Below are 13,923 nucleotides of genomic sequence, written 5' to 3' on the forward strand. Positions count from 1 at the left end.
CCAACCACCCCTCCAGCCTGGGCCGGCCCAGCTCTTCCTTCATCTGCCATCTTGCTCTTCTCTGCCCACATTGGCCTTATTTTAATTTCCATGCCAAGGCTTTTGCATGTATTGTTTCTTCTGCCTGTGTGGCAGGCAGAGGGGCCCCCAGCAGTATTTACACCCTAATCCCTAGAACCTGTGATGTATTTTGTTGGACAAAAGGGACTTTGCCAGTGTCATTCATGCTACAGACTAGAAAATGCAGAGAGTGGCCTCTCTCATCCAGGCACCTCTAATTTATTTTTATTTTTATTTATTTTTTTAGAAATAACAGATTATCATGAGTAATTGTAATAACAAAAACTTTACCTTATGTATGCAGTGCCCAGCTTCCAGGAGGGACAGGTGCATCTAATTTAATCGCACGAGCCCTTAAAAGCAGAAGACAGTCTCCAGCTGGAGGCAGGAGGGCTGTGGTCGAAGTTAGTGTGTGAGAAGGAGTCAGCGCACTGCGTAAAGCCGGGGAGGGCAACAGGATGAGGAATCCGGGCGGCCTACGGGGCTGAGAGCGGCTCCCGGCCAACGATGGACGAGGAGATGGGAACTCAGCCCTCCAACCTCAAGCAGGTACGTTCTGCCAAGAGCCTGAGTGAGCGCAGCAGCAGGTTCGACTCCCAGGGCCTTCAGATAAGAGCCGGGCACGCTGACACTTGGGCCTGGGCCTGGCAAGAACTGGAGCAGAGAAGCCTGGAGGTGCCCTGTATTCCGACCTACAGAACGGTGAGATGCTAAGTTTGTGTTATTTTGAGCTGCTGAGTGTGTGATCATTGGAATGGCGGCAATAAAAAACTAACAGGGCCCAGAATGTTGTCTTTTCCCCACAGCTGTTTTCCTGAGAGACTGCATCCCGAGCTTCAGGCCCAGCCATGCAATGCAAGCCCGTCCTTCTTCTGCCGTCCCAGTCTTTTTCCTACTAACTTTCTAATCACACTTGGCCTCATATACTTGTTGACAGGGAGTTTGGTGCCAGAGAGGGGTGCAGTGCAGTCCTCACCTGTGCAGGCTCTGGACCGGCATGGTTCAAGCCCTCGCGCGTCCTTTTTGCTGCTTGTGTGATCATGGCTGAGTCCCATTTCTATGCCTTAGTTTTCTCATCTGTCAAATGGGCATAATAACACGAGCTCAGAGGGTTGTAATGAGGATTGAATGAGTCAATATCATAAAGCATGTTGAACAGTACTGGGCCCATAGCAGGCTCCGATTATTGTAGTTTGGACCATGTATTTGTTGAATGGCCTTCTAGACCTGGAAATGGCAGACCACTGCCTGCAGGTCAAATCCTTTTGAAAAGTTTTATGGAATACAGCTGTGACTGTTTGTTTACATATTATCTTTGTTTACATAGAGCCCTTTCTCGGGCTACTGAGGTGTGACTTTGTAGCCTAGGAAGCCTAAATTACTTCGTGTCTGTGCTTCTACAGGGAAAGTTAGCTCTAGACGAATCCCGAGGGTTGGGGTCTCGTCTAGTTTATCTCTAGAGGCTCAGTTCTCAGCATACCACTGGGCACATAAGGGGTACATGATGCAGTGGGCCGAGATGATAATGGTGAATTGTGTGGTATGCCAGGAATCCCTAAGAGAGGGTGGGATTCGTCCCTGCTACAGCACCTGTGCAGAGTCCTGCTGCTTCAGAACCAATGCCTCCTCTCCGGCGCTACTCTGTCCCACCTCCTAACCAGCCTCATTAATGCTCTCCTGCCAGGGGGTCTTAGTTTTAACACCTAGGGCCATTTTTACTTTCTAAGTGAAAGCTGCTTCGTGGTTGTAGTTAATAAGCTCAGTGTCCTTCGGCCATCCATCTCCAGGGTCTGTACATGAGCTGGGCTGTTTGGGATGTTTTACACTCGCCGAGTCATAAATTGGTAGGAGCCATGAACACACACAGTTGCTTTAGTGCAACTCTGCTGTGAGCTTGAAATTGCTCCTGGGGGAGCTTGAAATTGCTTCTTTAGAGGCCCACATATAGCACCAGCTTTGACCTGGGCTGCTGAGAAGTTTTAAAGTGTCTGAGGTTTTCATCAATTATATCAGCGCCTTTCTTGCAGGTGTGCTTTCAGGACTGGTCTGCTGCCATCCATCATGGTATTTTCACGTTTCTATTCTCATACTCTTTAATTATCCCACGGGGGCTTTCAGAGTTTTTAATGATCAAATATACTCACAGGCAAATCAACTTACCTTTTCATGAGGTTGATGACAGAACCAATGACTAATTGAGCTGTTTGCCACCAGGATCAGCTGCATCAGCAACAACCCGTTTGGTGGGGGGTGAGGGGCAGAGGCTGGGAAGGCCTCTGTCTCCAGTGTTCCCTCCCTGCTGAATGTTTCTCCTGCATTGTACACTGTCTGCCTCGGGGTCATTCATTTTTAGTTTATGCAAATATTTCATTGAGTGATAGTAACATGTAAAGATTCTGTGCTTCCTTCTTGAGTGATTTGGGCAGGTGGGCAGCTGAGAGCCGAGCTGTGAGTGCCAGGCGTCCTTAAGGATGGAAACTATGGTTGAGAGATCAGGGAAGGAGAAAAAGGGGTTCTACAGCTTTTTTCCCCTACTGTTTTACTTTATCTAGCATCCTCATGGATACTAGTCGGGTTCGTTATCACTGAGCCACAATGGGAACTCCTCTAAGTAAAATCTTGAAAATTCCATTTTCCTTTTTTTTCCTTTTCTCCTTTTTTTTTTTTTTTTGGTCTTTTTAGGGCCACACTTGTGGCATATAGAGGTTCCCAGGCTAGGGGTCTAATTAGAGCTGTAGCCACTGGCCTATACCATAGCCATGCCAGATCCAAGCCTCATCTGCAACCTATACTGCAGCTCATGGCAACACCAGATCCTTAACCCACTGAGTGAGGCCAGGGGTTGAACCCACATCGTCATAGTTGCTAGTTGGGTTCATTAACTGTTGAGCCATGATGGGAATTCCTTGAAAATTATTTTAATATAAATCATTATAGATATTTAAAAACTACTTCAGTATGATGGATTTTTAGAGGTGAAATGACTAATTGAAAGAGTATGTTTTTGCCAAAATTGTCCTTTCAGACATAGAATATGAGAATATCTGACCATCCTTGCGAACGTACACCCACAAAAGTAAAAAAAAATGTTGTAAAATTAGGTGACAAAAATGGTTTTCTTGTAGTCTTAATGTAATATATTATGACCAATGTATGATATCATTCCAAAGTTTAGTAGTTTTCTTTCTTTCTCTGTGGCTTAGATATTGATGCTCTTTGTTCATTTTTCTTGTCTTTTTCTTGACTTAGAGGAATGCTTTGTGTATTATACATTTTATATATTTTTGTGTTATAAACTTTAATCCTGTAGTTATTTTTTCTTCATGGTCCTCTGGTATTTTGTTTTTGCTTCAGGATCTTTTGTTGTCAAGAAGTTTTCAATTTCTATATGAGCAAATAAGTAAATTTTTTCCTTTATAGTTTCTGGGTTTTGTGTATGTTGTTGTTCTGCCAAGGTCAGAAAAGCATGGGTCTAGAGTTTCTGCTACTGTTTTTGTTTTTTAATAATCATCTGGATTTTGTGCTTGAGTAGTGTGGGGTAGGTGTGTTTTTATTTTCTCGTGAGTGGATATTTGATTTGTCCAGTGACGGTTACTGAATTGTCTGTTTCATCCCCTTTGATCTGAAGAGTTGTTGGTATCTGATAGGAAATTCCTCTTAGTATATGGATCAGCGCCTGGTCTCTCCATTTAGTTTCATTACCTATGTGCTAATTGCTGTCTCTGAATTACACAGTGGTATTTGCTATCACTTCAGCACGTCGGCTAAGGAAATTGCATTAATTATTTTAAAAAACTGTTTTCTTGGGAAATTCTTGGGTATTTTTGACATGAATTTTAGTATTGACATGATTAATTCTTGGGGTTTTGATTGGAATTGATTTGAATTTATAAATTTTTGAATTAAAATCTTAGCAGTATTAAATCTCTTCATTCAGGAACATTGCAATTCTTTCCTCTAGTAAAACTTTCTGGTTTTGTTCATTTTTATCATATACATTTCCTAATAAATTTATTCCTAGATTGCTGATGATTTGGTTTCCTCCTGAAAATGTAATCTTTCCCCACGAAATTTCCAGTTACTGTTCTAGTGACTTTGGCCTTGGATAGAGCTGCCTTCTGAAGCCTTCTTTGATTCTGATGATTGGAATTATTTCTAATATTAGTCAATTCCATTGGATTTTCTAAGTTGATGAACATGTTGTCCTAATTACAACATCTCTCTTTTTCCAGTTCTTACAGTTCTTACCCCACCCCCTGCCCCAATTCTTGCATTGACAGAGAGACCTCCAGTACAATGTTGAATAGCAGGGTTGTTAGTGGGCATCTTTCTCTTATTCCTGATTTAATTAGACCTTCCTTAATTTTTCTTGTCATTCAGTATGATGTCAGTCGTAGGTTTCTGGTAGATAGTCTTTATGAAAAGTTTAGCAATCTTTTCCTAAATTTGTTTAAAGTTTCATCGGGAGGAGAAAAGACAGTCTCTTCAGTAAGTAGTGCTGGGAACAGAGAGACAACTACTAAAAATGAATGAGACTGGAACATTTCCTTATACCATGTACAGAAGTAAACTTAAAATGGATTAGAGACCTAAAATCATAAAACTTCTAGAAGGAACATAGGCAGAACACTCTTTGATGTGAATCGTAGCAGTGTTTTTTTTGGATCTGTCTCCTAAGGCAAAAGAAATGAAATGAAAGCAAATATAAGCACATAGGCAGAGGGGTTAACATATATATACTACTCTATATAAAATAGATAACCAACAAGGACCTACTGTGTAGTATATGGAACTATATTCAATATTTCGTAATAATCTATAAAGGAAAAAAAACAAAAAAATGTATAACTGAATTACTGTGCTATACCCTTGAAACTTACATGATTTTGTAAATCAACTATACTTCAATTAAAAAAAAATGGGACCTAATTAAACTTAAAAGCTTTTGCATAGCAGAGGAAACCATCAACAAAGTGAAAAAGACAACACATGGAATGGCGAAAAATATTTGCAAATGATATGACCAAGAAGGGGTTAATATCCAAACCATATAAACAGAACATGATGTTTATACAACTCCTTATCAAAACAACTCAATCAAAAAAATGGGCAAAAGACCTGAATAGACCTTCTTCCAAACATTCAGCTAGCTAATAGGCACATGAGAAGATACCCAACATCACTGATAATTGGAGAAATGCGAATAAAAGCAATAATGAGGTAACACTTCACATGTGTCAGAATGGCTATTATCCAAAAGTCTACAAATAGCAAATGTTGGCAAGGATGTGAGAAAAGGGAAACTTTGGTGGGACTGTAAGTTGGTATAGCCGTTACGGGGAAAACAGTATGGAAGACCTCAAAAAACTGAAAATCACTATATGATCCAGCAAATTCCATTTCTGAGAATACCCCCCCAACTGAAAACACTAAATAAAGAAGATACATGCACCCCAAAAGATGTATAGCAGCAGTATTTACCATAGCCCAAACATGGAAGCAACCCAGGTGTCCATCAACAGATGAACGGATGAAGAGAATGTGGTATATACACAGTGGAATATTACTCATTTAATATTTAATAAACATAAAAAGAATGAAATTCTGCCCTTGCAGCAACGTGGATGAACCTAGGGAGTATTATGCTTAGTGAAATAAGTCAAAGAGATAAAGACAAATACTGCAATATGTCACTTATTTGTGGAATCTAAAAATAAAATGAATGTATATAGCAGAATAGAAACAGACTCCGATATAGAAAACTAGTGGTTGAGGGAAGGGGGAAAGGGCTATGTATAAAATAAAGATATATTATACATAGGCAGTTAAAGCCATTATTTGTGAGAACTTAATGGGGTATGTAATCCGTAAAAACACTGAATCAGTATGCTGTACACTTGAACATAATATAGTATTAAAATCAACTAGACTTCAATTAAAAAAGTTTCACTGGAGGAGTTCCCTATGTGGCTCAGTGGTTAATGAACCTGACTAGGGTCCATGAGGATGCGGGTTTGATCCCTGGCCTTGCTCTGTGGGTTTAGGATCCCACATGGCTGTGGCGTAGGCTGGCAGCTGTAGCTTTGATGATTGGACCCTTAGCCTGGGAACTTCCATATGCTGTGGGTATGGCCCTAAAGTAAAAAAAAAAAAGGGGGGGGGGTTTCATTGGGAAAATGAGTTGAATTTTTTGTATATATTCTTTTGATTATTGAGATGATCTTTGTTAATTTGTTAACAAAGTAAATTCATCAGGAGACTGTTGAACCATTCTATTCTTTCTAGAATAAGCCCTTTTTAACTATTTGGAAATGTCACAGTACACTTTTTGGATTTGATTTGCTCAAATTTAATTTAGGTTTGTTAGATTTGTACTCATTTTTGAGATAGTCCTGTAAGATTTTGTATTAGCTTTCTAGGGCTTTTATAATAAATGACTCTTTTCTCAAATAAGGTCACATTCACAGATTGAGGGGATTAGGACATGGACATTTGCAGCAGGGGTCGGGGGCGGGGGACACCATTCAACCCACTATACTTGTGTTACTAGTGCAGCCATCTGCCTTCTGAGCATGTGGTGGGATTGCAATTCTTAGATCTCTTGGAGCTGGATCCAGCCGTGTTAGTAGTTTGGTTCAACCGATTGAAAATGGACCTCGTGTCACAATTCTGGCCCAGGCATTTTATTATCACAGCAGTTGTCCAGGGTATTTTTTTCTCCTTTTGACTTAGTGACCAGAACATTCAAGGCCAGCTGGTGCCCTTGAGTAACTATGATGAGCACAGCCTCCTGCCGTAGCAGTGGACATGGAGCATGAGTGAGAAAATAAACCATATTGTTTAAATGAAGCATTGGCAAATTTCATCTGTAAAGGATCAGATAGTAAATACTTGAGACTTTTGCTGGTCAAAAGGCGAAATCAAGGATATTATGAAAGTACTTAGAAATCAAAAGAGAGGACAAATTTCTGCATTTTTTGGGTTGATGAAATCCAAAATATAATTGGATATATAACAAAATATAACAATAGCAATAGTAAAGTATAATTTTTTTTTTTTGTCTTTTTTGTCTTTTTGTCTGTTGTTGTTGTTGCTGTTGTTGCTATTTCTTGGGCCGCTCCCGCGGCATATGGAGGTTCCCAGGCTAGGGGTCCAATCGGAGCTGTAGCCACCGGCCTATGCCAGAGCCACAGCAACGCGGGATCCGAGCCGCGTCTGCAACCTACACCACAGCTCACAGCAACGCCGGATCATTAACCCACTGAGCAAGGGCAGGGACCGAACCTGCAACCTCATGGTTCCTAGTCGGATTCGTTAACCACTGCGCCACGACGGGAACTCCATAAAGTATAATTTTTTAATACAAGTTTATTAATAAGAATGGAATTTTTTTGGGGGAGATAGTATTTCACTTAGAGTTCAAAGATAGTACTTCCTGTGATCAGATTACAAATGTTTATTTGTTAATGCTGCTCTGCAATAAGTTTTTATGTATTTCACTTTTAAAACTGCCTTTTCACACAGATAGGTCCTGCCTAATTCTGGTATCTACCCATGCCTAGGCTTTTTTTCTTTTTTCTTTTCTTTTTTTTTTTTTTTGTCTTTTTGCCTTTTCTAGGGCCGGTCCTGCGGCATATGGAGGTTCCCAGGCTCGGGGTCGAATTGGAGCTGTAGCCACCAGCCTACACTGCAGCCACAGCAACGCCAGATCCGAGCCGCATCTGCAACCTAAACCACAGCTCTTGGCAATGCCAGATCCTTAACCCACTGAGCAAGGCCAGGGATCGAACCCGAAACCTCATGGCTCCTAGTCAGATTCTTTAACCACTGTGCCACAATGGGAACTCCATGGTATCTACCCGTGCCTAGACTTTGAATTGAGCATAGTCATTTCTTGGAAGGCCGGTCAAATGGTAGTGCTCTACTCCTTGGAGCTCGCAGTCTAGAAAGGAGACAGACATAAGAGATGTGTAATCATAGAGGCATAGAATGCAGCCCTCAGTTTTCAAGGTGGCACGTCACTTCCTCTAAGAAGCTCCCTCTTGCTCGCTCTCTCTTTCTCTCTCTCTCTCTTTCTCTAGGGCTGTACCCACGGCATTGGGAGTTCCCAGGCTAGGGGTCAAATCAGAGCTACAGCTACTGGCCTACACCACAGCCCCAGCAACGCCAGATCCTAGCCGCATCTGCAACCTACACCACAGCTCACAGCAGTGCTGGATCCTCAACCCACTGAGTGAGGCCAGGGATCAAACCCACATCCTCATGGATCCTAGTTGGGTTCATTATAACCGCTGAGCTACGAAGGGAACTCCCACTCTTAAGTCTCCGCTCCGATGTACACACCTAGCTCTTTGTTCATATCTTTGTTGTCTAAGGAGATGGCGTTTGCTTTATTTTTAAGAGTTTTTATCGAAGGATAGTTGATTTACAATGTTGTGATAATTTTTACTGTACAGCAAAGTGATTCAGTTGTACATAGTCACATTTCCATTCTTTTTCAGATTCTTTTCCATATAGAGCGTCACAGACCATTGGGTAGAGTCCCTGTGCTCTGCAGTAGGTTCTTGTGGGCCAGTCATTACAAACACCACACAGTGCATTTTGATGCTAATGTGACATACCCCAGAGTATGGTGTTTAAGGCCATAGACTGTATTCTGCTCTTGGCCCTGACAACAACTTGCTGTGTGACCTCAGGCATGTTACTTTACCTCTCTGTGCTTCAGTTTCATTTATATATAGTCTTACGGCTGTAATGAAAAGGGAATTGATTTTTGTATATGTTTCACATGTATTGTTTTGCCTTGTAATCTTAAGTTGAATTCATGAAGATACATTATCTAGTCTGTAGCAACATTAATTTCTAACGATTAAAAGAGGTAAAAACTATTTTTAGCTGTGGACCATATGAAAACAGTAAGAGACCAGACTGAGTTTGCTGACTCCTCCTCACTGAGATGTTGGGGTTGTGTTTTACTGATGTTTATATCTATCTCCATCTGTGTGTGTGTGGATACATGCTTTCTTATTAGAATTTGGTATCAGAGATCTTTCTATACCCTGCAGACTTATAACAGGTATTATTTATGAATGTTATATTTAGGAATGGAACTTACCTATTAAACATCTATGGCTGGAAAAAATTTTAGAGTGTATATTCAGCTGTTCTTTCAAATTCTTTCAGAGTGTCTGGACTAAGTAAATGTTTCCTCCTCTTTTGTAATTTTTTTCCTAGAATTATGCTGTGTATTATGGTTGCTACCATCCATATGTATTTTTTGAAGTTAATTAAAATGAAATAACATGTAAAAATTCAGTTCCTCAGCTGCGCTAACCATATCTTAATTGCTCAAGTGTTGTTGTATATGGCCAATGGCTAACATATCTGACAGAGTAAATATAGAATATTTCCATCCTTGTAGGAAGTTCTATTGAACAGTACTAGAAAATTATATATATATGTGTGTGTGTGTGTATATATATATACATATATATATATATATTTTTTTTTTTTTTTTTTTTGCTTTTTAGGGCCACACCTGTGCCATATGAAGTTCTCAGGCTAGGATTCAAATCAGAACTGTAGCTGCTAGCCTATGTCACAGCCACAGCAACATCAGATCCAAGCTGCATCTGCAACCTGCACCACAGCTCATGGCAACTCTGGATCCTTAACCCACTGAGTGAGGCCAGGGATCGAACCTGCGTCCGCATGGCTGCTAGTCAGATTCATTTCTGCTGAGCCACGACAGGAACTCCAGAAAATTATCATTTTAATTGGATAGTTCAATTTCAGCATATAATTATATACGGTCTTCAAAAAAAAATGAGGTTTCAACAAGCTGTTGGGGGACTTGAAGCATCTGAAGATTCCACTGGGGCAGGGGGAGCAGCTTCCATGGTTCATTCACATGGCTGTTGGCAGGAGGCCTCAGTTCCTCACCAGGTGGGCTTCTATATAGCAGCTGGCTTCTCCTAGGAGGGACCAGAGAGTGAAAGCAACACCAGACAGCCCTTTCAGACCTAGTTTCTGAGTCATACACCATCACTTCATCTTATTCTACCCCTCAGAAGGGAACCACCAAGTGCAGCCATACTCAATGGGAGGGGACCACACAGGGTGCGCTTACTGGGAGGTGAGGCTCACTGGGGGCCGTACTGGCAGCTGCCTACCATAGTCAGGTACACGGTCTGTTTTTGGCACTGGTTTTTGTGATTTGAAAAGTGCTTTTGTATCTGTTGGGATGTGTGACATGTAGATCTATTGGATCTAACTTGTCAGTTGTGTTAAGTCCTCATTTTTGTTTGCTTCACCAGCTGATTTTGGTGTGGGCTAAGGGTCTATCTTAATAACTATTCCATGGCCATGTAAAAAGATTGTGCATTCTGCAGTTGTTGGATGGCATGTTCTAGAAATGTCAGTGAGGTCAAGTTGTTAGCTGGGGTTATTCAAGTCTTTTTTATCTTTAATGATTTTCTGTCAATTTTTTCCATCAATTACTGAGAGGGAAATGACAAAATCTCCAACTATGATTGTAGATTTATTTCTCCCTTTAGCTCTGTCAATTTTTGCTGCATGTGTTTTGAAGCTCTATTATTAGGTGTGTCACATTTAGAATTATGTCTTGATGAATTGGCCAACTTACCATTCTGAAATGATTCTCATTTTCTCTGTAATATTCCTTGTCTATTTTTGTTGATTCTTATACCCAAAGTTTACATGGCATATCTTGTTTTTGTTTTTTTTTCTACCTGTCTGCATTTTAAAAAACTTAAATTCTGTCTTTAGCAGTATGTAGTTTGGTTGTGCTTTTTTATCCAGACTGATAATTTCTGCCTTTTAATTATAATGTTTAAGATCAATTGATTTTAGAAACAGATGTATTAAAATCTCCCACTGATTGTTGACATGCTAAGTTTTGTTTTGTTTTGTTTTGTTTTCCTCTATCAGATTTTGCTTTATGTATTGCAAAGCTAAGTAGTTATGTACCTTTTGGGTTAGAAATGATAGTTAGCTCTAGGTTATAGAATAAGAATTTATTTTTCTTTTATATGACAGCAGTCTGAAGCTGGCCCCATCCAGGCCTGGCCTGGTAGCTCTACAAAGTCAATGCTCCATCAGCATTCTACTCCACCATCCTTAGGATGAGACACTTATCCTCATGAACACGAGATGGCTGCCAGAGCACCACCCATCACATTCTGTTCTTATACAGGAAGAAGGGAAAAGGTGAGGAGTAAAAAGGTACATACTAATCTTATCTGGTGATTTCTACTTAAACATCATAGCCCAGAGCATCACTATTGTAACCACATAGAGGCCAGGAAATGAATTTTAACAGCTGGGCTTGTGGCAAGTGTGCCATTCCTTTTCTTCAGGGCCGTTCTTGGCTTCTAGCCTGAGGCCTAACATTACTGCCATTGTAGATCAGCCTCTTCTGGTTCATTTTTTAGGTTTCCCTGGTAGTAGATCATGGCATCTTCTCTCCTTAAGCCAGTGTCCCTTGAGGCTGGGCTTTCCTACACCTGGCCCAGCAGCTGGCACACTTCACTTCTCTTTAAGCAGTTTCTTCCTCTGCTCATGTCTTGGTGAGTTTGGTCTCCTTGGCTTTCTATATTCCAGTAATTCCATCAGGCTTTCCAGTTCTCTGATCCATTCTTAGGCTGTTCCCCAATCCCCATGCTTTTCAGGGCACATTCTTTTAAAAAATACAGTTTCTGTAATTTTAAGGAATTTCGGAAGTAGATTTTTACTTGGATGTTTTCCTTCTTGCAGCTCAATCCCACCTAATCAATCATTTTACAGATTTTTATGTGATCCTTCACAGTTTCTCCTTGCTATAGTGAAAGAGAGGTTTACGTAATACAGAGTTAATATTTCATATACGAGAGCTATTAGATTTTGAATAACTTGCACCCAGTTATTCCCGGAATTTTATATTATTACCTTGTTGTTCAGATGGCTTCGTGAGTTATCTAAAGAGATAATCACAGCTTCAGCAAGTTTTACTTTTCCTTTTCAAATCAACTGTTTTAATACTTGAACACTTATTCTCAATGAGTGAAATGAGTGCTGGTGGCAGCCAAAACTCCTTCCAGGCAAGTTTGCCGAATTTAAAGGGTTCTGCCTCCACTGCAGCTTGGTTCTTAGTTCAATGCTTAGCATATTATGGCACCCAGGTTATGCTTGGCTTTCAGGTTGGGAAGGGAATGAGAAAGTTCCAGTTTTTCTCTTTTCCTTAATAACAACAGCAACAATAGCAGCCACCCCACCATCCCTAATACAACAGCAATCTCAGCATCAACAAATACAGCGGGATGGCTTTTAAAGCGTCATGAGAGGAAACGGACATCACTGAGGAGGACATTTGTGTTATTGACTTAGGGTCTCTCCTCCAAATTCATCCTTTTTGCTTGCTCTGTGAAAATGGATCTGGGCCCTTTAACTGTTTTCCCTGAGCCAGCTGACAGTGAAGGATTGGCAGTAGAGGGGGCTGGAGAGACACTGCAGGAGGAAAGGGTTTTACCTCCTGGATTGCACCTGCTCTCAAGCTCCTTTAGCATGCATAGCTTTCTTGAGCCTCCACCAAGCTCCTGCCGTGTTTGCAGCTCCTCCAGGCTCAGCTCTGTAGTACACAGTGGCCAGTGGCCTCTCCTGGCACTCCTCTTGGGTGGTTTTGTAGCAGGATGTCTCCGACCCTGTAGGACTCACAGGCAGTCGCCTTCAGCAGCCAGCAGCTTCCCCCCAGCACCTCTTCCTCAATCAAGACTGCCTTTGGTGGAGTTCCCATCGTGGCTCAGTGGTTTACAAATCCAACTAGGAACCATGAGGTTGTGGGTTCAATCCCCAGCCTTGCTAGAATCCAGGTGTTGCTGTGAGCTGTGGTGTAGGTGGCAGACGTGGCTCGGATCCTGCGTTGCTGTGGCTGTGGTGTAGGCCGGCGGTTGTAGCTCAGATTAGACCCCCTAGCCTGGGAACCTCCATATGCTGTGGGAACAGCCCTAGAAATGACAAAAAGACCAAAAAAAAGAGTGCCTTTGGCGAGGCAATTCCTTGTGAACTGGTTTCCCTGGCACCTAGAAGACGCTCACCAATGTCTCCTCTGCATCCAATGAGCCACAGTTGTGCCCTTTCTAATTCGGTCAGATCTCAGCTCCAGGGTGAGCTGGGCAGTGCCCTCTCTCAGCTCTAGTGGTGGTGGCTTCTCTCTGTCCCTGCTAGTCCTAAATTCTTTGGTGTTCTTTTCACTTCCTCTCAGCTTGTCTCATAAATCGAATCCCCTTTTATAGTTAATACTTTTATATTGACCTTTTGCTGTTCAAATTGCTGTGTGGTTTCTCTCTCCTGGTTAGACTCAGACCCTTGAATCTCTGATGATCGTGACACCCATCTCAGACACTGTGAGAAGGGGAGGGAAAGTGACAAGGGCAGCGAATGGGAAGAAAACAAAGAATTGGCCTCTTTATTTCTCAAAGTCAGTTTCTGAATTTAGGTCATTTATCACAGGATTCTGCTAGTCATCTTTATTGAATTCAGATCTGCAGTTGAAACAAAACCAAGGGCCGGTCCGAGCTCTGCTCTGGACTCCCCCTTCAGCTCTCTGCTCCCTTCCCAGGCTGCCATTACGGCTCCCACATGTCTTTCTCCCACATTTCCGTCTCTAGCTCTGAGTCGTCGTCTAGGTTTCCACCCTACATCATCAGCTGCCTCTTGAAAACTGGAAATGTAAATGCAAAACCACGGTCTCAGTTCAAGTCTCAACTCTACCATTCACTCCCTGCATCGTGGGCCTCAGTTCTTTGGTCTGTAAAAGGGGGGGGAGGTGACACATCCATCTCATGGAGTGTCTGGGACAATGATGTG

General features: G+C 41.6%; 1 protein-coding gene across 7 annotated transcripts in view; it reads left to right on the plus strand.

Annotated features, from left to right (window-relative positions):
* The first annotated feature begins 441 nt into the window (after positions 1 to 441).
* The window catches only part of PLPP4 (phospholipid phosphatase 4), a 542,787-nt gene continuing 529,305 nt past the window's right edge, over positions 442 to 13,923 (plus strand). For 5 of the 7 annotated variants that reach the window (XM_084995727.1, XM_084995734.1, XM_084995733.1 and 2 more), the window contains exon 1: positions 442 to 762. The gene's annotated coding sequence lies outside the window, so the exon portion shown is untranslated. The remainder of the gene's footprint in view (positions 763 to 13,923) is intronic. The other 2 variants (XM_084995740.1, XM_084995737.1) reach the window with 1 other exon arrangement.

This window comes from Sus scrofa, chromosome 14 (assembly GCF_054392235.1).
Source record: "Sus scrofa isolate SSC_HxYL_T2T_F1_AM1 chromosome 14, Sscrofa_HxYL_maternal_Yorkshire_Landrace_v2.0, whole genome shotgun sequence".
Classification (NCBI taxonomy): domain Eukaryota; kingdom Metazoa; phylum Chordata; class Mammalia; order Artiodactyla; family Suidae; genus Sus; species Sus scrofa.